This window comes from Pan paniscus, chromosome 4, assembly GCF_029289425.2.
Source record: "Pan paniscus chromosome 4, NHGRI_mPanPan1-v2.0_pri, whole genome shotgun sequence".
Lineage (NCBI taxonomy): Eukaryota > Metazoa > Chordata > Mammalia > Primates > Hominidae > Pan > Pan paniscus.
In genome coordinates, this window is record NC_073253.2 from 70,875,010 (window position 1) to 70,898,464 (window position 23,455).

Below are 23,455 nucleotides of genomic sequence, written 5' to 3' on the forward strand. Positions count from 1 at the left end.
CCCAGCTCTCTGAAGGATGCTTATTGAGTAAAGGGAGCATTCCGGTGCAAGGGAGAAGCACAGCCAACGTGAGGAAAGGCAGGAAGGCCTGGGGATGGGGGTAGTTGCCACAAAGAGGGAATGGAGTCATCAGTGCAAGATAGGATTGGGATCTAAGGTAGGGGAGACAGGTCCTCTGAGATCACTTGAAGAGTCTTGTTTTTATCTTAAGGACAAAGGGAAACCTCTGAATACTTTAAGCCAGAGGGAAAGGTAGCATAATCAGAAAGAAGAGATAGCATAATCAGAAAAAGGAGAAAACGAAAATATAGGTGGAGTACATGGGAAGCTACTACAATAGGGTAGGTGAAAGATGATGAGGACTTGGAGAAATTTAGGCTGTGAAATCATCAACAGAAGGACAGAGAGATGAAGGACAGAGGGATATCCAGAACAGCTCTTGAATTTCTGGCTTGCATAACTGGACAGATGGTGTCCTACCACTGAGTTAGGAAATAATGTGAGGCATGGATCGTTCAGGGACTCATAAATTCAGTGAGACATATCAAATGAATGGTGGTGAATGACTAGGGCTCAGCAAAGAGAATCAGAAACAATCTGTTTGTCGTCATTCTTTCTCAGTTCAGATATGGTAAGTGAGCATCTATTTTAGCCAAGGTAATCATTGCTCCCTAAGGACACTAGTGAGTGTGCGTTCCTGAATCAAAGGGAAAAAAAAAAGCCAATGCAATGCTGGACGTATGATAAATTGTTTTAGGAGTCACCATACCTCCCAAGAGCAAAGACAAACGGTGACTCTATCTGGAATATTCTGTGGTCTTAGCATCATTTCTTAGCGTCTTTTGTTTTGTTTTTTTTTTTTTTTTTTTGAGACAAATGAGACAAAGTGTCACTCTGTCGCCAGGCTGGAGTGCAGTGGCACGATCTCTGCTCACTGCAACCTCCGCCTCCTGGGTTCAAGTGATTCTCCTGCCTCAGCCTCCCGAGTAACTGGGACTACAGGCATGTGCCACCATGCCCAGCTAATTTTTGTATTTTTAGGGGAGGCGAGGGTTTCACCATGTTGGCCAGGATGGTCTCAATCTCTTGACCTCGTGATCTGCCTGCCTCAACCTCACGAAGTGCTGGGATTACAGGCGTGAGCCACTGTGCCCGGCCAGCATCATTTCTTTTTAAGAAACCCATAGAGAGCTGGGAAATGACCATAGAAATGCAACTGAAACAATACATTTTTGAGTGTTAAAGAAGGTTCCCTAAAAGTTTACTCAAAAAACTGAAAGCTGAGGAAAGAAGAGATAAAATCCAAAGAACCACCAAAGGTTTAATTATAAATTGGTCAGTGACATTGCCCTGAGGTTTGGAGAGGTAAGTTCACAACAAATGATGGGAGATACAGACTGGGCAGGAAGGGTGGCATTATAACCTGGTGGTTTAGAGAAGGGCTTCTCAAAGTTTAATGTGTGTATGAATCACCTGGGAAAACTGTTGAAATGCAGATTATGGTTCAGTAGGTCCTGGTGGGGCTTGAAACTCAGGGTCTCTAACAAGCTGCCAGGTGATGCTGATGCTGAGCATAGGGAGAGTTTAGACTAGCCTGACTTGAGGAGGCAGAGAGCACTAAACCCTGGTTCTACCACATACTAACTGTACTCTTGACCTTGACTGAGACACTTAATCTCGTTAGGCGTCAATTTCCTCATCTCTCACAGGGTTGTGGTGAAGATTAATGGAGATAATTACAGGCATATAAGAAGTACTTGCTAAATGCTAACTGCTAGTGCTATTAATGTTATTGAAGCCGTCATTCCAGGAGGTAGTCAAGATGAAAAGCACTAAGTTGGAGATTTTAGGTAACTTCACAGTGGATGGATCCACAAGTATTGCAGTTTTTAAGATACGTTGGAATGATTGAGGCTGAGATATATTCTTATGCTGTGTGATTATTGAGTTTAACCCATTAAGTAAACCATATATTTTATATTCACCATGTCTCATTAGTCCATTCAACAGCTGCCTGCCTAAATGCCAATGCCAATAAAGCTGAATTGTAGCAATTTCTGGACACAGAGGACTTAAACTGACATAGGCATCACCTCCATGTGAGAAAATTCCATTGGCAGACTATCATCAAAATGTGTTTAAACTCAAATAATTGTGTGCCTCTATAATAATAGGACATTTTCCTTCCAATGAAATGGCTTTTTGTCCAACGGTAGAAATATATAAATTACCCAGATTAAAAAAGCATGTGGAGACAAGAGGATACACTCAATTCCTGTCACTGAACATGCAGTGGACTTAGAGGGAGCCTGGACTGTGATGTACAGTGTGCCCTACAGGTCTTTCTGGACCTAAGGGGAAAAAATGTCCTTCAAAAATAATGTAGTTATTGACGTCAGTAAGTCTGAAGTAAAACAATTACGTGCTTTCAAGTCATTTTGTTGCAAACAGCTACGCATTGAGAGTCAGCTAAACGTCTGACATTATCCTAGAAGTTGTGCAAAGGCAAAAAGTTTAAGAGTCAGTTCCTAGCCCCAAGAAATATACAAGTGATTTGTCAGGCAATGTATGCACACATGAAACATGGCCATGTTCAGGGCAGCATGTGATTGACTGCCAAAGTGTCTCGAGCAGGAAGTACCAAGGGAGGATGGAGATGGGAATAATCAGGGTTGGGTGGAGAATATCTGAGGAAACTGCACTTGATTTGGGCCTTGAAGAATAATTGACTGGATTTAGATTTATCTAGAAAGGTCGTTCCCAGCAGAAGCAACAAGAACAACAAGCTTGGAGGTAAGAAGGGACATGGCATGATTTTGTGTCTGCAGAAAGTAATATAAAATTGGAAAATAATGTTCTTTCAGTATGGTAGGGCAGGAACATGGGGAGATTTTGACAATCAATAGAGGAGACTGGAACAGGAGAGGATAATGTATTAGAAGACTATGTATGCAAATGTATGTATTTGTATATGTACATGTGTATTTATCAGCTGAGAAATATGGCATTAGATGATAATATATATATACACATATATATGCATACATATATATATTTGCAGCAGGTAGCACCTAAATTTTATAAACATTGAAGAACTTTGAAGTCAGAGTATGTGTTCACCCTACTCTTTTATCCAAAAACTTATATTTATCAAAACATAGCAGGATTCTTTTGAATGGGAACTTTCAGAAGATGATGAAAGGGTTTTACTAACAATAATTCCATCCACACTCTCAAATAAGAATTGTATGCAATTTATTTTTCTAGTTATAAACAATGATCTACAAGAGACCATCAGTGTGTTCTACTAAGCAACTAGTCATAACACTTTATCTGTGTGGCTAAGACCTATGGAAACAGATCTGATCCTGTCTGGTGCTCTTCTAATGTGGGCATGATGATTGGCATACTATGATGCCTAGTTGGGCTGGAATGTCCATATCTTACTTCAGGGTCCTTATTTCTAAGTCTAGGTCACTGCTCATGCCACTACTAGCTCAAAGCATCACTTTTATAGATTGAGTTCTTCATAAAGTTCTGCTTCCCTCCAGTAGCCCCCTCAAATGCTGACCATAGCTTTACTGTGTCTATATGTGCCTTCTCCCTGGCAGCTGCGTTTCCTCTGAGAGAACAGCGGTCTTCTGTCTGCTGTGGCAAGCAAGTCACTTCTTCTTGTAGTGAGAACTGAAACCAGAACCATCATGTGCCACTTCCTGGACACCTCCTATTAAATATTAAAGTCCTCTCACCACAGAAGCCGGAGTTTAGTGGTTAGGGGCACAGGTTCTTAGATATGAACATCAGTTGCAACCTGCCAACTGCATGCTCTTGGACAATTTACATTTCAGTGTATCAGCTTTCCTTTTTCTTTAGAATGAGATATTAATAGCAGCAACCCAGAATTGTCATGAAGCCTAACTAAGTTTTTATATATAAAGAGAGTTAGAAGAGGGCTTGGAATGTAACAATAACTCAATTAATATTGGCCTATTATGATTATTGTTTAATCTCTTTATGTACTAATATCATGTACATTACACATGTACATCAATAACTAGCTAATTAAAAGTCTCCAAAATAGATTCTAACATTTAGATTTTTATTATTATCATTTGACTAGTTATTTGAATATTTCTGTCCATATTTACTTATAGGCATCTGTATGAAAGGCAATATCAACATGAAAGAGTACTGTTATCACGTAGGCTTAACCCTTCTAACTATGTGGGGAAAAAAATCTTGCTAAGAATTAGGAAACTACAGAAGTCTTTTAGCAACCCATGCAATTGACAAACTTGAAGGTTCAAAGTGGAATAAAATCTGATATTCTTAACTACTTTTGTGGCTATGTTCTTGCAAAACTTCTAAATTTATAAAAGGTGCCCATCAGTTAGTTGAGAAGTCTCTCAACCTGTACTCCAGGAAGAACTGAAACAATGTAAAGCCATGTAATTCTTATAGATGATCTTGTTATAAAGACAGAACTTTCGTATATGAAAAAACTAAAGGGCAACACAAAATTGAGCATATTATGGGAGGTCAGGAAGGAGTGAGCTCAATAGGCTTAAATTGTAGTGTGAAGGATGTGGCATAAATATCAGGAAACATTTATGAACAGTAAATGCTATTAAAATGGGGTCATTACAATCTTCTTCCCCAAGAGCTCTCAGCAAATGTGGATTTACATGTAATCCTGCTTTAGCTTGATAATTCATTGCATACCTTGGAGGCAAAGGGAGTGGATTTGATTATCTTGTTAAGGATCCTTTGGTCCTCTGGTGTTATAATCCTGAGAGAAACCTCTTGGTATTCCTCAATCTCATGTTTCTCAACGAAAAACAAGAGAATGGTATGCTAAACTGCATCTACAGCTCTGAGATCTTTATGCTAACTGTGTTATAAACAACATGAACTCAATGAACTTATTACTACTAAGGGAAGCAGGTGACTTGAAGGAAAAGGAGAAATTCTGAAATTTAATGTTTAATTTTTTTATTAATTTTAAATTCTTAATTTAAATTTTTAGGAATTAAATCTTTTCTAGCATTCCTTGATTTTGGAAACATTTACTTGTGACCAAAAGCATTCTACAATTTTTAAAAAACATGTTATCCTGTTTCAGTAAAGTTATTCTTAAAGATGAATGTTGACTAAGGAAGCAAAAACACAATTGTGAGACTGAATCAGGTATTTATTTTAAAAGTATTACAGTCATCTCTTCAGAAAAAAAATATAGCAGTAGGCACTTCTCCCCATCCCAACCCCATGATCCAACCTAACTTCTAAGGTCCTCATAAGAAATGTGTTACTATTGATCTCATGAATAACCCAGCTTGTATTTCTAGTTACAATGTACACAGACATGGAAGGGATTATTAAATGAATACTTTATACATCTTTTCTGATGTGATTTTATAGATAAAAAATTTCTCCCATTGTATTCATTTGACAATTATTTATTGAGCACATAAAATATGCCAGGTGCTGTGTTGGACATGACCTTGAGACAAAGATAAAAAATAAACAAACAAGAAACTATGCAGTGATGATGTATGCTGTGATGTAAATGGAATGATGGGATAAGATGTGTTTGAGCAAGAAGGGCTACTAAATTGGGCAATATTCCCATCCTTGGCCTGATTCCATTCCAACTAATTTCTCTCCCATGTCTTGCTCTGCTCTGTACTGTGGTGGGGCTGACCCCCGCAGGCATTTCGCTGTCGCCTATGTTAGCTGATTTAAGGCTGGATTTAATAAAGGAACCACTGATACGAGAATGGAGTACTGGTAGAAGGGAAAAGCTAGAGTACTTCTGCCCTCTCTCTCTGCCTTAGACGGCATCTTCAACAGGGCTGCATACACCCCCGGGCTCTCACCAGATGTGTTTGATGTAATTCTAGCTTCTGCTGTGGTCCCTGAACTCCAGTAAACTCACCTCCACTTTTTGTCCCTCTGGACTAGGATTGGTAGTGACTTTCTGCTTTTATTAATCTCTTAGTTGTTTTACCACCCCCTGTTTGGCTTCTTAGCTCTTCAACCATGTCGATAACCAATACTATGTATTATATTTCCTGTGTTTTAAACACTTAAGCATTATTGCATTTTCCTGGGTGGACCCTGACTGAGACAAGGAATCAAGAAAGGGTTAGCTGAGGAAGTCAAATGTAAAATAAGAACTAGAGAATGAAAAGAATCCGGACATGCGAGTCTCAAGAAGGAGGATAGTCCCAGCTGATGAAAGTGAAAGTCATAAAGGAAGAATAAACCTGAACTCTTCAAGGAGCATAAGGCAAGCCAGTGTGGCTGTGTCACCATATGAGAAGGGGAGAATAGTTAGAGCTGAATAGGAGAATAATTAGAGTGGTAGATGGTATAGGATCACATAGATTCCTATTCCAAGCACGAGGGAAATGGATGTACTTTGATTTGGATTATTTATTTATTTATTTATTTATTTTTGAGACAGAGTCTCGCTCTGTCACCAGGCCAGAGTGCAGTGGCACAATCTTGGCTCACTGCAACCTCTGTCCTGGGTTCAAGCAATTCTTCTGCCTCAGCCTCCCGAGTAGCTGGGACTACAGGTGCACGCCACCACACCCAGCTAATTGTTGTATTTTTAGTAGAGGCGGGGTTTTACCACTTTGGCCAGGATGGTCTCGATCTCTTGACCTCCTGATCCACCCTCCTCTGCGTCCCAAAGTGCTGGGATTACACACATGAGCCACTGTGCCGGGCCATGATTTTGATTTTTTTTTTTTAACAATTAATCTGGCTTCTTTCTGGATAATGGGTTAAATGTTAGGAGAGAAGATAGTTCAGGGTAGTAACAAGGAAATGGAGAAAAGTGAACTGATTCACAGAGAATTTTGTAGATAGAATTGGCCCACCTTACCCAGTGGTGTCAATGTCAAGGATGAAAGAGAAGAACCAGGATGACTCCTAAATTTTCATCTGAATAACCAAGTGGATGATGACATCAACTGAGAGCGAAGAATGAAGACGCAGCAGGTTGATGGGAAAGAAGAGCCCTGCTTTGGACCTGTTAGGTTGAAACGCCTCTCAGACCTCCTGGTAGAGATATATAAGAGGTAGTGTGTATATGAGTCTGGAGTTCAGAGGAGAGGTTAGAGCTACAGATATAAATTTAGGAATTGCTGGCATGTAAGTGGTTTTTAGACCTGTGGCTTAGATAACATTGCCTATGAAGAGAGTCAAATTTGAAACAATTCATTATAAGCCATCAGTTATTCTCCCACACACAGGGTTTTGAAGGGGGAAAAGTCATTAGACATACCACATTTTTTAAAAAAATAGACTTTTAAAAGAAGAAGTAGAAGCATTGTGGGGGGTGTGTGTTTGCTGAAAAATAGTCTGAGAACCCAAAGGCTAATGCTACACAATTTATTTGATTAATGTAGACAGCTTTTCATATAATTTAGGATGTATGACAGATTGCCTGAATGGTTTTCGCCATTTACATGGTCTAAGTGAAACAGATGCTAATTAGAAACTCTTTTCCTTAGGAGACATAAATTTTCCAGGAAATCAGTCATATTTGACACACTGTCTGAAATGAATATGCAAATATCAATTGACCTTGAATATTACAAAGTTTTAACAACTTGTCTTCCATTTACTATGTCCCTACCCGGACAAGAACTGATCATTACTCTGTAATAACCTCACAGGTATTCTGAGTGTAGACATTGAGAAATCTTCAGCTTCTTACTGTCTTTGACATTCCATGTTCAGAAAGTTGGCTGAGCATGACATTGACTTTATGTAGTTCATGTTCTCCTGTAGTCCTGCTGCCATGGTTCTGCTGGGATGGTGCTCAGCTTCTCTCATCTGGACCACCTTCTTCCTTCTGGACAACCCTTTCTCCAATGCCATCCTCTTCAAGTGTGTCCTCACTGCCATCCCAAAAGCTATCAAGTATAGGGAGAGGGAAAGTAAACCAAATGAGTTAGTCTGTGTTTATTAGCTGCTTTCCCCTTATTTTCAAAAAATAGGGGGGGTGCACCTCAGGGTTGGAAGATGACTTTAGCAAAGTAGAGAAGAGGATTTATTTCCTCTACTTTTCTGATAGTGCAAAAAAAGAAAAAAAAAAGTAAAGCTCAGTAAGCATAGAGAAGAAATAAATACAAGCCTTCCCAAAGATCATGAGGCAACTTTATTTCTGAAAAAGAAATGTCAGTTTTGAGAACTGGAAAAGAGCAGGAAAAAGCCAACAAGAGATCTCAAACCAAGCATCAGATAAAACCAAGGACATATTTACAACATCCATAGAGTGCACTGGATGCTCACCAGGTAAGAAGAAATAAGAGCTTTCTAGTTGGACAAAAAGGAAAATTAAGTGTAACATGATGGGGGAAAAAAAGATAAATTATTCTAATCATTTACTTGACACCAGAGTTTCTCTTAATGATACAAGCTACCTTTGTTTAGGAAAATAACTTGAAAAATTGTTTTGGGTGGAAAAAATGAGACCCTCTCCTAAAACGTGGTGTGTAATATGGCATTTTTTTTTTTTAAGATTAGGTAAGCTGTTCTTCAAAAAAAAGCTAAAAGTTCTTCAGTGACGAGGGTAAGGGGGAAGAGAAAAGAGAGAAGGAAGTGAGAGAAGGAAGGAGGGAGCTAGGAAATACAGCAGGTGGCAGAGCCTGTAGAAGCAGGTTCCATGAGAAAGTCCCAGGGGTGCGGTCGCCGGCGGTCATTTGTGAGCAGAGGGGTCAATGCTCAATTTAAAGTTGTCTCTAGTGCTGTGATAAGAATCCCCTGCATTGCTAGAAACCTTCAGTAAAGTCGGCTACACGTGTGCCAACATTTCCAGAAAATACCAAGGTAACTGGCTTTATTCAAGCTTAGAATGACCTGGAGCAAGTAGAAACGAGGAACTGGGGGAGATGAGACAGAAGAGAAAACAAGTATTCCTGCAGTCCCTTTCCCCCACCCAATCTCTGGATTTATTGGGAGAAACAATAAGAATGTGGGATAAGGGACAAAACACTTCTTATTTAAATCTAAAGAGAGGATGACTTCCCTCCCACGCTCATGTTCATTTGGATTACATAAGCACTGATTAATAGTTAAATTCATCAGGAGAAATTATTTAATTTTGAACGCAGCTATTTTCATGTCTGGTATTCTATTATATGTATGTTTATAGCTTGCAAAAACAGTACTTTATAATTATCTTTAGTGAGGCCTGTATTTTTTTTATTAAGGAGTCACAACCTGTGTCAGAAATAAAAACTAAAGCATTGATGGTATTGTGGGCTAAATTTTCTGGGACTGGACAATCAACATATTAAAAGGAGCTGCCTGTTGCTGGCAGCAGAGGATTTTAGTCATAGTACTTAGGAGGTAATAATTAGTAACTCCTAACTATTTCTAGTTTCATGAAACCCTGAGAATCTTATTAAACTCTGGGTCTTGGCCGGGCGTGGTGGCTCACGCCTGTAATCCCAGCACTTTGGGAGGCAGAGGTGGGCGGATCACGAGGTCAGGAGATGGAGACCATCCTGGCTAACATGGTGAAACCCCGTCTCTACTAAAAATACAAAAAAAATTAGCCAGGCGTGGTGGCAGGGGCCTGTAGTCCCAGCTACTAGGGAGGCTGAGGCCGGAGAATGGCATGAGCTGGGAGGCAGTGCTTGCAGTGAGCCGAGATCGCGCCACTGCACTCCAGCCTGGGCTACAGGGAGAGTCTGTCTCAAAAACAAAAAACAAAAAACAAACAAACAAAAAAACTGTGAGTCTTCTATCGGATCAGAAAATACACATATTCACTTAAATGAAAACTTCTCCATAAAATTTCCGGGACTTTCTTTACTTTCTATACTAAGAATCCCAGCTGCATTGCATGTGCTTTTAAAAACTTGATATAGTTTGGGAAACGTAGCAATCTGGCATTCCTGCCCATAAACCGTGCTACCAATTTTATGTTGTTCTTAACAGTTAACTCTTAAAATGCTACCTCGTTTATATGAAGTCATAAGTTGATTTTTTAAAAAGAAAGAAAGAAAGCCTGCTCTTAAAATCCTTTTGTTGTAGCTTCTAGATACTTGTTTAAACACCTCTGTTCATGCAATACTGCAAAGCAGTATTGATTGAATTCTGACTTGTGGTTTAGAAAATTCAGAATTTATCCCCACCCTTGGTCTGAGAATGGAATAACAATATATAAACTATTCTTACATGGGTTCTAAGATTTGGGGTCCCCACCACTCACACAGTTCTACTACTATTTATGGAATCTGGATCACATAATTTCGCCTTTCTGGATCCTACCTTATTTATGCAATAAGAATGTACAACAATTAATTTTAATAGTTCTTTCAGCAATAATATGTTATGTGCCATAATATAAAATAACATTAGAATAAGTAAATATTCCTCTTTCTGATGATAAATTTCTGAAGGCAGGGGCTGTCTGTCCCTATTGCCTCAGAGCTTCCTATTTTTGAAATGTATATATGCTAAAATATACTTTAGTGACTTACTCATTATGTCAAAAAGGTGTTCAAATCTACTCCTTTTCAAATACTGTATATTCTTTGATCATAATGTCACACTATGGAAAAGTAGACTAGATGGAATATACTGGTAGAAGATGACTCTATTTCCATCCAGATATATTTCTTACCTTCCCTGTATGATGAAGTGACTTCAGATTGTTTCCCTGTAAGTCTGGGAATGATGGTGAGTCAGGAGGGTATGGTACCAAGCTTGCCAGAAACTGAGCTGTCAGACCCCCAAAATATGTCATCTTCAGTCCTGTGAAATGTGAAGTTGAATCCTAAGTGCTTTTACATAGATGTTGTAACCTTTACTAGGTGATATAACCCGTCCTCTATTGATGGGCCTTTAGATTATTTCCAATCTTTTTAATACAATCAAGGCTGCAGTGGGCACTCTTGAATAAATGCCTTCATAAATACATTTAAATCTGTGTGTATAATACGTATCTGACCTTCAGTTGGTGGCCATAGGATCAAGATGTATGAGGCTTTTGATCAACTCACAAGTGACTATCCAAAGGTATTTGGGATACATATAAATTACAACCAAGGCCAAGCCATTCTTCTTGTCAGCCAAATGTCCTTTGAAGTTGTGACTGAAAAGAAAAAGCCATGAGAAAATATTCAGTTCCAATTCATATTATTTTAGTATCTGTAAGAATTAAGTATGGAAGTTGATTTAGGGAATGCAGGATTCCATCAAGTTTTACAGCCTTCAGAGGTAGATGGGTAAGACAATTTCTGTCCTAAAAGAAAAGTTAAACCTGTCAGACGATCAGCCTGGAAGGGAGACAGAGAGCTATTCCAAGCACCATGGACTTTAGCTTCCCAGAGTAAGAGGACGAAAGGACCACTGTTTTAAGTTCTTAAGTAGGGCTCAGTATGCTCTGTCAGAATTCAATGAATGTCTTGACTTAAATCTTTAAATGTTATACAACCACAACCTCCAGCAGGGTGATTAGGCAACTCTAAAAACGATGGAGATGACATAATTCCTTTAGTAGCTAAACATTAACCCTAGAAAAATTTAGAATTAAGTACAGGAATGCCTAAAAGAATTAAAACAATCTTATTGATGCTTTTGGTCAGTGCTATGTTCATATTTGGTAACTACAAAATATTAGTAATGTTTAAGAGAATTTGGCATATTAAAATGAAAGATGAGCTGCATAATTACAATTTAAGATGCATAATGAACTAATTGATATAGACTTGTGATTTAAACACAGATACAACAATGTCTATAAAAGCTTTGAAATATGAAAGAGGATTATGCTTCACTGTGTTTATGTGCTTTCCTTTAAGATATTTAAAAGTATTAAGTACTTTGGGAAAGTTTTTCATTTAGACAACTGACACACTTCAAAAGATTGTTGAATATATTAAATTTACAAAATTAGTTTTTAAATGTATGAAGGAATTTACTTAATAAGTGCATAAATATTATTACACACATTCAAAGTTCTCCTAAATGTGGTTACTAAAATTCTTTAGATTTACAAATAGAATAATAAGATCAGGAAGCTGCATTTAAAAATTGTGATAAGCCGGTGAAACTGCGTCTCTACTAAAAACACAAAAAATTAGCTGGGCGTGGTGGTAGGCTCCTGTTTGTTGTCTCAGCTGCTCAGGAGGCTGAGGCAGGAGAATCACTTGAACCCAGGAGGCGGAGCTTGCAGTGAGCCGATATTGCACCACTGCACTCCAGCCTGGGTGACAGAGCGAGACTCCGTCTCAAAAAAAAAAAAAAAAAAGTTGTGAGAAGCAGTTTTTGGATTTTTAACTTTAATAAATTGATTGCTAAATTTTTAAGCAAAAGTGAGCCTTTGAATAGTCTGTTCTGTATACAAAAGTCACTTTGAGAACAAAAATATTCACATTTAATAACTGACACTTGCACTATCCTCCTCATATCAACTCAATAGGACTAAGAAATAAATTTTTAAAATAAGCTCCTACATATAAATAAGAGCAATCTATTAGAAAAATTGGCTACTTTGTATAAAAATAAAATAGAAATAACCAAATGATATGAAGTTATATTTCACTCATAGTTTAAAAAATTATAAAAATCAAAAGTATTATCCCACACAGTGTCAGCCAATGAGAGTGCAAAGATGCAGGCTCATATGAAGATAAGAATGCAAAATATATATGCAAATTTTAAAATGCATATATTCTTGAACTTGATACTTCCACTTCTGGAAATTTATCATATTTGTATCATATGCACATATTTGAATGTGTTCACGAAGGCACTTATCCAAGAATGTCCACTGCAGCACTGTTTATATGAAAAAAAGAAAAAAACTGGAAACAGTCTAAATGACTATATCCATAGAGGATGGGTTAGAAAGAAAACTATTAAATCCATGCAATGGCTTACTACACAACCATTAGAAAGAACAAAGTAGTTCATTGTGTTATGACATAAAAAAGCTTCTATTATGTTCATTGAAAAAGTAATAATAAAGCCAAGTACAGAGCAGTTTTATGTCCAAAGTACACTGGAAAGAAAATAAATAATGTATATGTGTGTGTGTGTGTGTGCATGCATATGCATAGAACATTTCTGGAAGAATATAAATACACAGATGACTCCTAAAGGTGGCTAACTGTAAGGAAGGTATACTAGTTTGCTGGGGCAAACTAATAACAAAAGATGACAAACTGGCTGGCTTAAAACAACAGAAATTTATTCCTTCAGAGTACTGGAATCTAGAAGTGAGAAATGATGTTATTGGCCAGGTTGGGTTCTTCCGAGGTCTGGGAGGGAGAATCTGCCCCATGCCTCTCTTCTAACTTCCGGGAATAGCTGGCAGTTCTTGGTGCTCCTTGGCTTGTAGATGCATCGCTCCTATCTCTTCCTCTACCTTACAACAATCATATTGAATTAGGAGCTCACCCTACTCCAGTATGACTTCATCTTAACTAATGATAGTTGCAGCCACTCTATTTCAAATACAGTGATGTTCTGAGGTACTTGGGGTTACAACTTCAACATATCTTTTTTTGAGGGACAAAATTCGACTCATAACAAAACAAATGGCCATTCTGGGCTTGGATAAAAGCCTAAAAATCAGTTAATAAAAAAAGATTACTATTAAAGTAATCTCAGCATGATTAAGTGTTATTTATGGTCCTGATCCCATCTAATACAAACATTTAGAGAACAAATACCATGCTATATAAACTGATTGTCCAAAATTCAACATTTGGCCTTCAATTAATTTTAATGATGTTTCTCTCCCTCTTACAGAAGACTTCTTTCTGGTTCAATATTTAGATGTTATACAACATCTAAAATTAAAACCCAATTTCCCTCAGACGATATTTTAATTGCATGGAATCCCATAGTTGGAAGGGCCCTTAGAGACTTTTTAGTGTATACCTTCAACATTTTGTCAGTATTTCCAACAAGAGACCCAGACTCTACTTGAAAACCCCTAGGAATGAAAAATCCCTGCTCCCTGAAGCAGGATCATCCTGATGGTTAGAAAGCAAACATTCAGTCAAATTATGTCCCCCTACAATTTTCACTAATTTGTCTTTGGTCAACCATCTGAGCCTTTCAAGACCACATATGTATTACATATATTATATATGTGTATATTATGTATACATAAAAATAAACAAATAAACAATACATATATTTATATAACATATAAATATACTGTATATATATTTTTGATATGACAACCACTGAAACATTTGGGGACACCTTTTGAGTTCTATGTTTTAGCTGAGTGGCAATTATAACCCAACTTCTTGTTAGAGGTAAATATCAAAAATCAAAATTACAGACTTAAGATTTTAATAAGAAAATACCCAGTATAAATATGAGTTCTGCAACTTTGCTTTGAAGACTTGTCTTATTTCCAGAACGTAATAGTTTCAGAAAGAGATACATTCTTCTGAGAAGAATGTTTAAGAGTTATTTCACGTATGTAAGGAAGAACGGAAAGCCTTGTAAATAATAGGGGAAATTTTGTGGGAAATTTGCCCAAGAAATCTTTTAGAAAACTTAAGTGCTCAAGGCAGCTTGAACAAAGGCATAGATTCTGTGTGTGAAAGGGTTCCATAAAGTTGTGACAAATTGTTCCATTCACAGTTACCCTGCCGGATTTTGTCACACAGTATGAGAGACATTAATAAATATATGTCAGCCTGTTATTCCTTCACAAAACACTCCCTTTACCCAACTAAATAGGCTTGTTTGAGGCTACAATGGCCATCTTTGTCTAAGAAACATTTATTCAATTTCTAGATACATGTTGTTTGCTTGAAGCACCAGTTCATACAAAACTCTTTATACCTGGGAAAAAACAACAGTGATTCCTCTTCAGAAATGTGATACATCTCTAGAACTGTTGGAAGTGTTGCTGGAAAGTACAGTCATGAGTTGCTTGGTCTTTCAGCAGCTTTCAGAAAATCAAACTGACTGTACACTGTCTTATAAAGATGAAGTTCTAGCAGGACAAATTGAGCTCAGTATCAAGGTAATTTTGCCACCTAATTGTGAGTGAGGCGGCTCTGAAAATTAAATGTCCTTCCTGGCTCGGGGGCACACGCCTGTAATCCCAGCACTTTGGGAGGCTGAGGCAGGCAAATCACTTGAGGTCAGGAGTTCAAGACCTGCCTGACCAACATGGCGAAACCCTGTCTCTACTAAAAATACAAAAATTAGCCAGGTGTGGTGGCGGGCGCCTGTAGTCCCAGCTACTTGGGAAGCTGAGGCAGGAGAATCGCTTGAACCTGGGAGGCGGAGGTTGCAGTGAGACGAAATTGTGCCACTGCACTGCAGCCTGGGTGACAGAGAGAGACTCCGTCTCAAAAAAAAAAAGAAAGAAAATTAAAGGTCCAAATTCACTTATTTCCTTCTTCCAGACATGGGAAAAGAGAGCATTTTTTGTTACCTCTGTAGTTTAAAGAAAACATTCTAAGATAATTAAGGCCTTTGTGATGGTTTATATTAAGCGTTAACTTGATCGGATTGAAGGATACAAAGCATTGTTTCTAGGCTTGTCTGCGAGGGTGTTGCTAGAGATTAACATTTGAATAAGTGGAATGGGAGAGGCAGATCCACCCTTAATCTGGGTGGGCACTATCCCGTTGGCTGTCAGCACAGCTAGATTAACGCAGGCAGAAGGAGGTAGAATGATCAGATTTGCTGAGTCTTCTGGCCTTCACCTTTCTCTCGTGCTGGAGGCTTCCTGCTCTCCAACATCAGACTCCAAGTTCTTAGACTTTGGACTCTTGGACTTACACTAGTGATTTGCCAGTGGCTCTCGGGCCTTCTGCCACAGACCGAAGGCTGCACCGTTGGCTTCCCTACTTTTGAGGTTTTGGGACTTGGACAGATCCACTACTGGCTTCCTCGCTCCTCAACTTGCAGACGGCCTACCGTGGGACTTCACCTCGTGATCGTGTGAGTCAATTCTCCTTAATAAACTCCCTTTCATATATATATATATATCTCCCTATTTGTTTTGTCCCTCTAGAGAACCCTAATACAGCCTGAAAATAATTCACAGTGGAGGTAGAGAGAAATGCACCACTTAAAATAGAAAAATACCTTCACAGCAATATCCACAACTGGCTTGTGATTAAAAACTAATGGTTAGACGATCTGTGAGCACATTTATGATCTATCTTCCGAAAAAGCAACACTCAGTCATGGACTTCTTCCCTTGTATTTAAATAGGATTTTCTTACCAGGAAACAGTTGATTCAGTTCCTGGTGGTGAGCAGTTTATAGCCAAAGGTCAGTTTACTCAGCATTAGAGTAAGGCATTATTATCTAGCCCTTTCTGGAGTTCATGTTTAAAAAATGGTTCATGGGCCGGGCGCTGTGGCTCACGCCAGTAATCTTAACACTTTGGGAGGCCGAGGCGGGTGGATTGCCTGAGGTCAGGAGTTTAAGACCAGCCTGACCAAGATGGTGAAAATTAGCCAGGCCTGGTGGCGGGTGCCGGTAATCCCAGCCACTTGGGAGGCAGAAGTTGCAGTGAGCGGACATCGCGCCATTGCACTCCAGCCTGGGCGACAGAGTGAGACTTCGTCTCAAAATAAATAAACAAATAATGGTTTGTGGATTACTTCTCCATTTTTCTTCATTTTTAGGACAATTTTTGTAGTTACTCATGGCTGTCCATAAGTTAACAAAGTCCAAGAGTAGTGAAAGCAGGGAGTTTATTTAATTAAAATCAGGATATCAATTAAATTCTATTTTTGGCTGAACCCTCTGCTCATTGACCTGTTCCATTTAGTACTGCAAAAAGTCACAGACAGAAATGCTGCTTACTTGGATATATATACTATTAATGTGCTTACAAATTGCCAAAAGCAAATATTTTTAGCACAATTAAGACTCTAATATTACTGTAACCTGTCTTCCCTAATTTTCACTCATGGTTCAGTGGTAGGGTTTTTTTTTTGTTTTTCTTTTTTTCTCCTTTGGACTGAATGTTACACTATTTTTCTAAGAAATATTTTCTAAATATTGTCCCTCACTTGATTGTATCAGTGAGAGTTGGTTTGGAACTGGGTTTTGCAAAATCAGGAGTTTTACCCAACAATGGTTAATTTGGGCTTGGGTTTTGGCGTCGTGGCCTAAAACAATGTGGAGGGTTTCCACTTTCCAAGTTTTCTTAACTGACTGGTGACGCATCCTGAAACAAGAATCCCTGTTTTTCTTTTCAATAAGTTTTCCCCTTCTGACAGGGTGGCCTGTGAAACTGAGTTAAAACATGTTATTTCAGTGCCACCGAACAATGAGTCAAACTACCCTTTTGCCTTTACCACTTACTTTGTCATAAACGTGGGCAGGAGTATGTGGGTAAGCAGCTTTATCACTCTGCAGCCTATCTTACTAACTGGGAAAAGAAACCACGAGTTGCCTACACTGCTCTTGTTCTCTTTCCACACAGCTCTGTTCCCAACTTTCTCTCCAAGCCAAGAAACTTTGATATCTTTCAGTTCTTACAGTTCTTGCTCCTCACACCCTATGTAAGTCCAACTCAGAATTCCAATTCTGTTCTATTTCTTCACAGACATGTTATAGCTATATTTTTATGTTCTATAGTTAATTGACTCAAGACTCTCTTGATGGTAAGACACATCATTATTTTCCTACCACCAAGAAAGCTGCCATTTGAAAATCTATGCATGCCGTCAAATGTGTGATACATTCTTATTTAAGATATTAAAATAGAAAAAAGAGTTATCTTAGAATTGATGAACTATGTGATTTGAGGCAAAAAAGAAAATATAATACTTTAAATATTTTTACAAAGGCATTCGCAGAACCACTGACTTGCCCCCATTCTGATCTGCTGGTTATCTATAGCCCTGCCTACTTCTTCCTTCCCTTAATTTTTTCATTCCAAAAAAATATGTGATGCCTCCTACGTGCAGGCCCTGTGGTACCTGCCAGGGACAAACAGTAAATAAGAGAAAGACTTTATGCTGGGGAAGCTCCCATTTTGGGAGTAGATACAAAAATGGACTAGAGAATGACAGTAGAGTGACTGTCACTATATTAGTCACAAGTACAGAGTTCCGTGGAAGCACAGTGAAAAATGACCTAACTCAGCCTTCTGGGGGTTATGAAGAGCTGTCCAGAAAGGCAATGTTTCAGCCAAGATCTCAAAGATGAACAAGTAGTGTTAGCCCTTCACAGGGACTAGGCAGGTGAGGAAACGAGGGAGGGTATCCCAGGTGAGGAAAGGAGGGAGGGTATCCCAGGTTAAGGAAACAGGAGGCAGCAAGAGAAATGTCTGGGCTGTTTTCTGACAAACACACAAGGTTCCCTAAGATTGCAGGACAGAAGGAAGCAAGGTGAGCTAGAACCAGCTCAGGCATGGACTTGTGTGCTGTGCAGGATAATTCAAAATTGACTGAGGAAATTGATGACCCAGAGAGGGGCTTAAGCATACAATGAAAAGATCAGTTTAGCTTAAAATTTTTTATTTTTGCTTTGTAAGAATAAAATTAATCATGTATAATAAAAAATTCATCAAGTAAGAAAAGGCTTATTGCGGAAAACATTAATTTCTGGCTCCCGCCCCCTCATCTTCCGTCTCTGAATGATAAGAAATCATCTTTAGTTCTTTCAGTTGTTTTTTTCTTGTAGTTACCTCCATACTAATTTTTAAGCTATGTTGCTGGTTCTGCTTGACATGATAAAACCCTTTAGCTTTTTCTCTGAACAGTTTAAGATCAGAAGTTCAAAGATGTACAAGTAAAGTTTCTAGTAATTAGGGCAATAAAAAAGCCAAAAGTAACACAAATACATTTTCAAAAGTTAAATAAAAGATCACAAACAACTTGACAGTTTTGCAAAATATTTTCCAACTGATTCTTTTTTATTATTGTAACTTAAAATAAGAGAATCAAGGCATGCTGCTAGTTTTTAATTTACAACTTCAGATATTATCCAGTGATTTTTAAATTTTTTCTTCCTATAAAATTTAACTCATATACATAACAGCATCTGCACCTCTCCACATCATCTTCTTAAGATTATTAAAGCACTATTGTTGGCTACATAAATAGAGTTTTTTAAAGTGTGTATAAGCGCTCCAGCAGATAAGCCATCTTATTTTCTTCTCCTCCCCTGGGCAGTTGCCACAACAGAAATACTTTGCCATACTTCTCGCTTTATTCATTCCCTGGATGCCTCCATCAGAAACACCTTCATCCTTGTCCTACAGGATGTATATGGCAGTTGATCTCCAGACCTGACACTGGGATGTCATCCTAGGAATTCTCTATGTCAGACAGCTTTTTATTCACATAATAACAGTTTAGTGGTGTATTAAGGGAGAGAAAGGATAACAGTGAGTTTAATGCCTTCTTTAACTGAATATTATATATATATATACATATATATGTATATGTGTACATATACACATATATACACATATATGTACATATACACATATATATGTGTATATATGTGTATATGTACATATATATGTATATAAATATATTTATATAATTTTTTTTTGAGACAAGGTCTAGCTCTATCACCCAGGCTGGAGTAAGTACAGTGGCACAATCTCGGCTTACTGCAACCTCCTCCTCCTAGGCTCAAGTGATCCTCCCATCTCTCAGCCTCCGAAGTAGCTAAGACTACAGGCCCACACCACCACACCTGGCTAATTTTTGTATTTTTTATAGAGACGGGGTTTTGCCGTGTTGCCCAGGCTGGTCTCAAACTCCTGAGCTCAAGTGATCCACCCACCTTGGCCTCCCAAGTGCTGGGATTACAGGTATGAGCCTTCACTCCTGGCCTTTGTATACTACATTTTCAATTTAGATTTGCAATGTTTTAGTTCAAATAATTCCTTTGTCTCATGTATGAAATATATATATATATATTTTGAGCCATGCATTAATAAATATTAGAGACATAAAGACATGTACAAGAGACATTAAAGACAGAACATTTGAAGGCAGAGCTGTCCTGTAAAATAGGAGTGTATGACCATATTTCCTAGCTAACTCTTATGCTCTGCTTTCTTGTATTTTTATAATATTTGTGGCCTTGATCAAAGTTTCTAAAGCCACAAGCTAAAATAGAATAGTAATATGTCAGAAAAACTTCCCCCTTGATCTCAACTTTCTCACTTGGTCTCCCTGAAGTACTTTCACCAATACTTCAATGGATTTATTTATAAAATTTCAGACTTAGACAAATGTTTAATCTAGATAAAGGTCAACCTTTCCCCTCTTAGCTCGGGAGGACGTATTTTTTACTTTTTTTATTTAGCACAGCATAACTAAACCGACAACTACAGTTTTAAAAATCCTAACTTTGTGGTAGGCTCAGTAAATTAAATCGGTACTCAGTATTTTTTTGCCCAGTTGTTTGAATTCTTCCTTTTTCCTTGTAATCTTCTAGCAAATGCACTGTGTATGGGGCAATATCTGGAAAGATTGTCAAATACCACATAAAAAAAATAACGTATTTGTCCTCTTCAAGGAGGGAGCAGGTTTCATTTAAAATGTCATGATATAACGGCCGGGTGCGGTGGCTCACGCCTATAATCCCAGCACTTTGGGAGGCCAAGGCAGGTGGAATCACTTGAAGTCAGGAGTTTGAGACCACCCTGGCCAACATGGTGAAATCCCATCTCTAATAAAAATACAAAAAATTAGTTGGGCACGGTGGTGCACACCTGTAATCCCAACTACTCGGGAGGCCAAGGCAGGCTGAAGCAGGAACCTGGGAGGTGGAGGTTGTAGTGGGCCGACACCACGCCAATGCACTCCAGCCTGGGAGACAGAGTGGGAGACAGAGTGGACTCTGTCTCAGAAAAAAAAGTCTTGATATACTTTTGGAGTAGATAAGAACATGAGGGCATGTAAAGACCAGAGGTGAGAGTGATAAAATGTCAGCCAATCACTACAAACATTTGGCAATGGTAGAGAGGGGAGGGAGCAAACAAGAGATTTCTAAATCACTTTTCATATGAAAAGAATAGGTATTGAAGGTTGGAAGAAGTGTATAGTTGGGCAAGGAAGCAAAGAATAAGAATTATAGGAATGTCTAATATTAATATATATGGCAATGCATCACTTAACAATAAGAATACATTCTGGGCATTATTAGATGATTTTGTCATTGTGCAAACATCATAGTGTTCTTACACAAACTCAGGTGACATAGTTTACGACATACCTGGGCTATACCACATAACCTATTGCTCCTAGGCTACAAACCTATTCAGCATGTTACCATATTGAATGCTGCAAGCAATTGTAACACAATGGTAAGTATTTGTGTATCTAAACATAGCAAAACATAGAAAAGGTAATGCATTGTGCTATGACTTTACGATAACTCTGAGGTCCCTAAGTGATAGGAATTTTTCAGCTACATTATAATCTTATGGGACCACCGCAGTATACACAGTCTGTCATTTACTGAAATGTCATTATGTGGTGCATGACTGTATGTCAAAATAGATATATTTGTATTTTAATATATCCTAAAATATATATTAAAAATTTAATAACTATGTGTGTGTATATGTATACGTATATGTCAAAATAAATCCCATTCATTTTCACACCTTCAGAAAGGACTGCTATAGGCACACAGTCTTGGTTTAGGTGGGTTTCATGTAAGGGCTAGGGACTGATCAAGGAAGGATGTTGAGTTTGATGTGGTGAAAAACAGAGATGGCAGGCAAGGGACAGCAGAGTGAACCAAGAACTGAAAAAAAATCAGCAGAAACAAGAGCTCCAAGCCAGCAGTGGCCAGGAAAACTATAAGTCATCTCCCCTTGAGAATCTTCAGAGAGACAGGAAGAAACTCAAGGTTCCCACTCTTAAGTTCAGAGTACATCAACTGACATCTGGGTTAGTTTTATGCAAGGTCTCTGAGCCTTGAAAAATGCAAGCAAAACCTGAAGCTGTCTAAAAAAGACAGAATTTTATGCTTTTGATGAGGACCAAACAGAAAAAGTATTCAACCTAAGTAAGGACTCAGTAGAATACCCCAGAAAATCCCCTTTGCTGAATGTCTCCTAGGGTAAATTTTCTTGGGGCAGGGAGAAAGTACTGGAAGGGAGGCTGGACCACACAAACCCCAGAGTTCTTGAAGATTCGGAGAGGCTATAGTTCTAGGAGCTGTGCAGACCTGCACCATTTCAATTTTCCTCAAATAGAACTAAACTGATTTAATGTATGATGCCTCAAAGGTTTCTTAGCAAAGTTCAGCAATATCACATGGTAGTCCCTATTCCTGTTCAAGCCAGTGATGGGGAAATGGAAGTCTTGCAAAAACTATTCCAGTATTTCCTGTTGGATAACCTCTGTTGGTCTCTAAAAACACCAAAAGCAGAAGTCAACTGAATCCAAAGTGGAAAAGCTTCCAAAAACAGGGTTGATCAGGTTGAACCATCAGGGCCTGCCTCTTACAAAGACATCTCCTCCTGGTCAAGACTGAGTTTTCTTTTCTGTAAAAAAGGGCCAGCATGCTAAATTATTGTTAGAATTCCTGATGCCTTCTCATAAGCAGCTTCTGGGCACTTGCATTGTAATTCAAAATGCAATCTTTATTTTAGGGAAAAATCAGTAAAACGGGGCCACACTAACCTGTCATTTTCCTCTTCTATTTTGAAGCTCTCCATATGGGAGTTAACCTGTCCCAAAAAAGCACTTGGAAAATTCCTAGTTAGGCCACTTGCTTGTTTTGTGAATGATGTTTGAGGTTGGCTATAACATATATAGCATGCTTTCTTCTTATTGCTGCCTTTTTCAGGCATGTTTTTGTTATTTTGGCATTTTTATGGAAGTAATTAAATATTATTTGGTTTTAAGCTGGTGTAGAAACTGTAGAGATGGGGAAAATACTCCCTAGCTGAAATACGACATACATATACCCATACAATCATAAACACACATACATATGCATGCAACATTCCTAAAGTATGTCCAGATAGTTTTGGCTTGATTAAGCTTTTTTCTTTTCTTTCTTCCTTTCTTTCTCTCTCTCTCTCTTTTTTTTTTCTTCCTTCCTTCTTTCTAAGAGTGTGGAAGGAAGGAAATGAAAGGCAATATGATTTCCTTTTCATTTTGGGCTTGTTGCTAATAGAAGCAGCATTGTTTGGATGCCCAAGGCCCCTGCTTTCTACTCAGAGTTAAATGTTGTAGAAATGTTTTTTTCAAGCCTTATTCAGAATGACTGAAATATTTTTGCAGGGCGTCACCTTCCAAACCATCATTAATGTTTTCAGTTTGAACAGCAAGTAGTACTGCTGTAGTAACATTGATAGGAATATTCTTTCCCCATCCCATCTCACCTCCCCAAAAAACATAAAGCTAAAGTAAATCCTGGTATTAATATTTAGGCTAAAATTCCTGACACACTGATAGCATTTAGTAAGCTCTAAAAAGTATCCATAAAAAACAGAATGTTT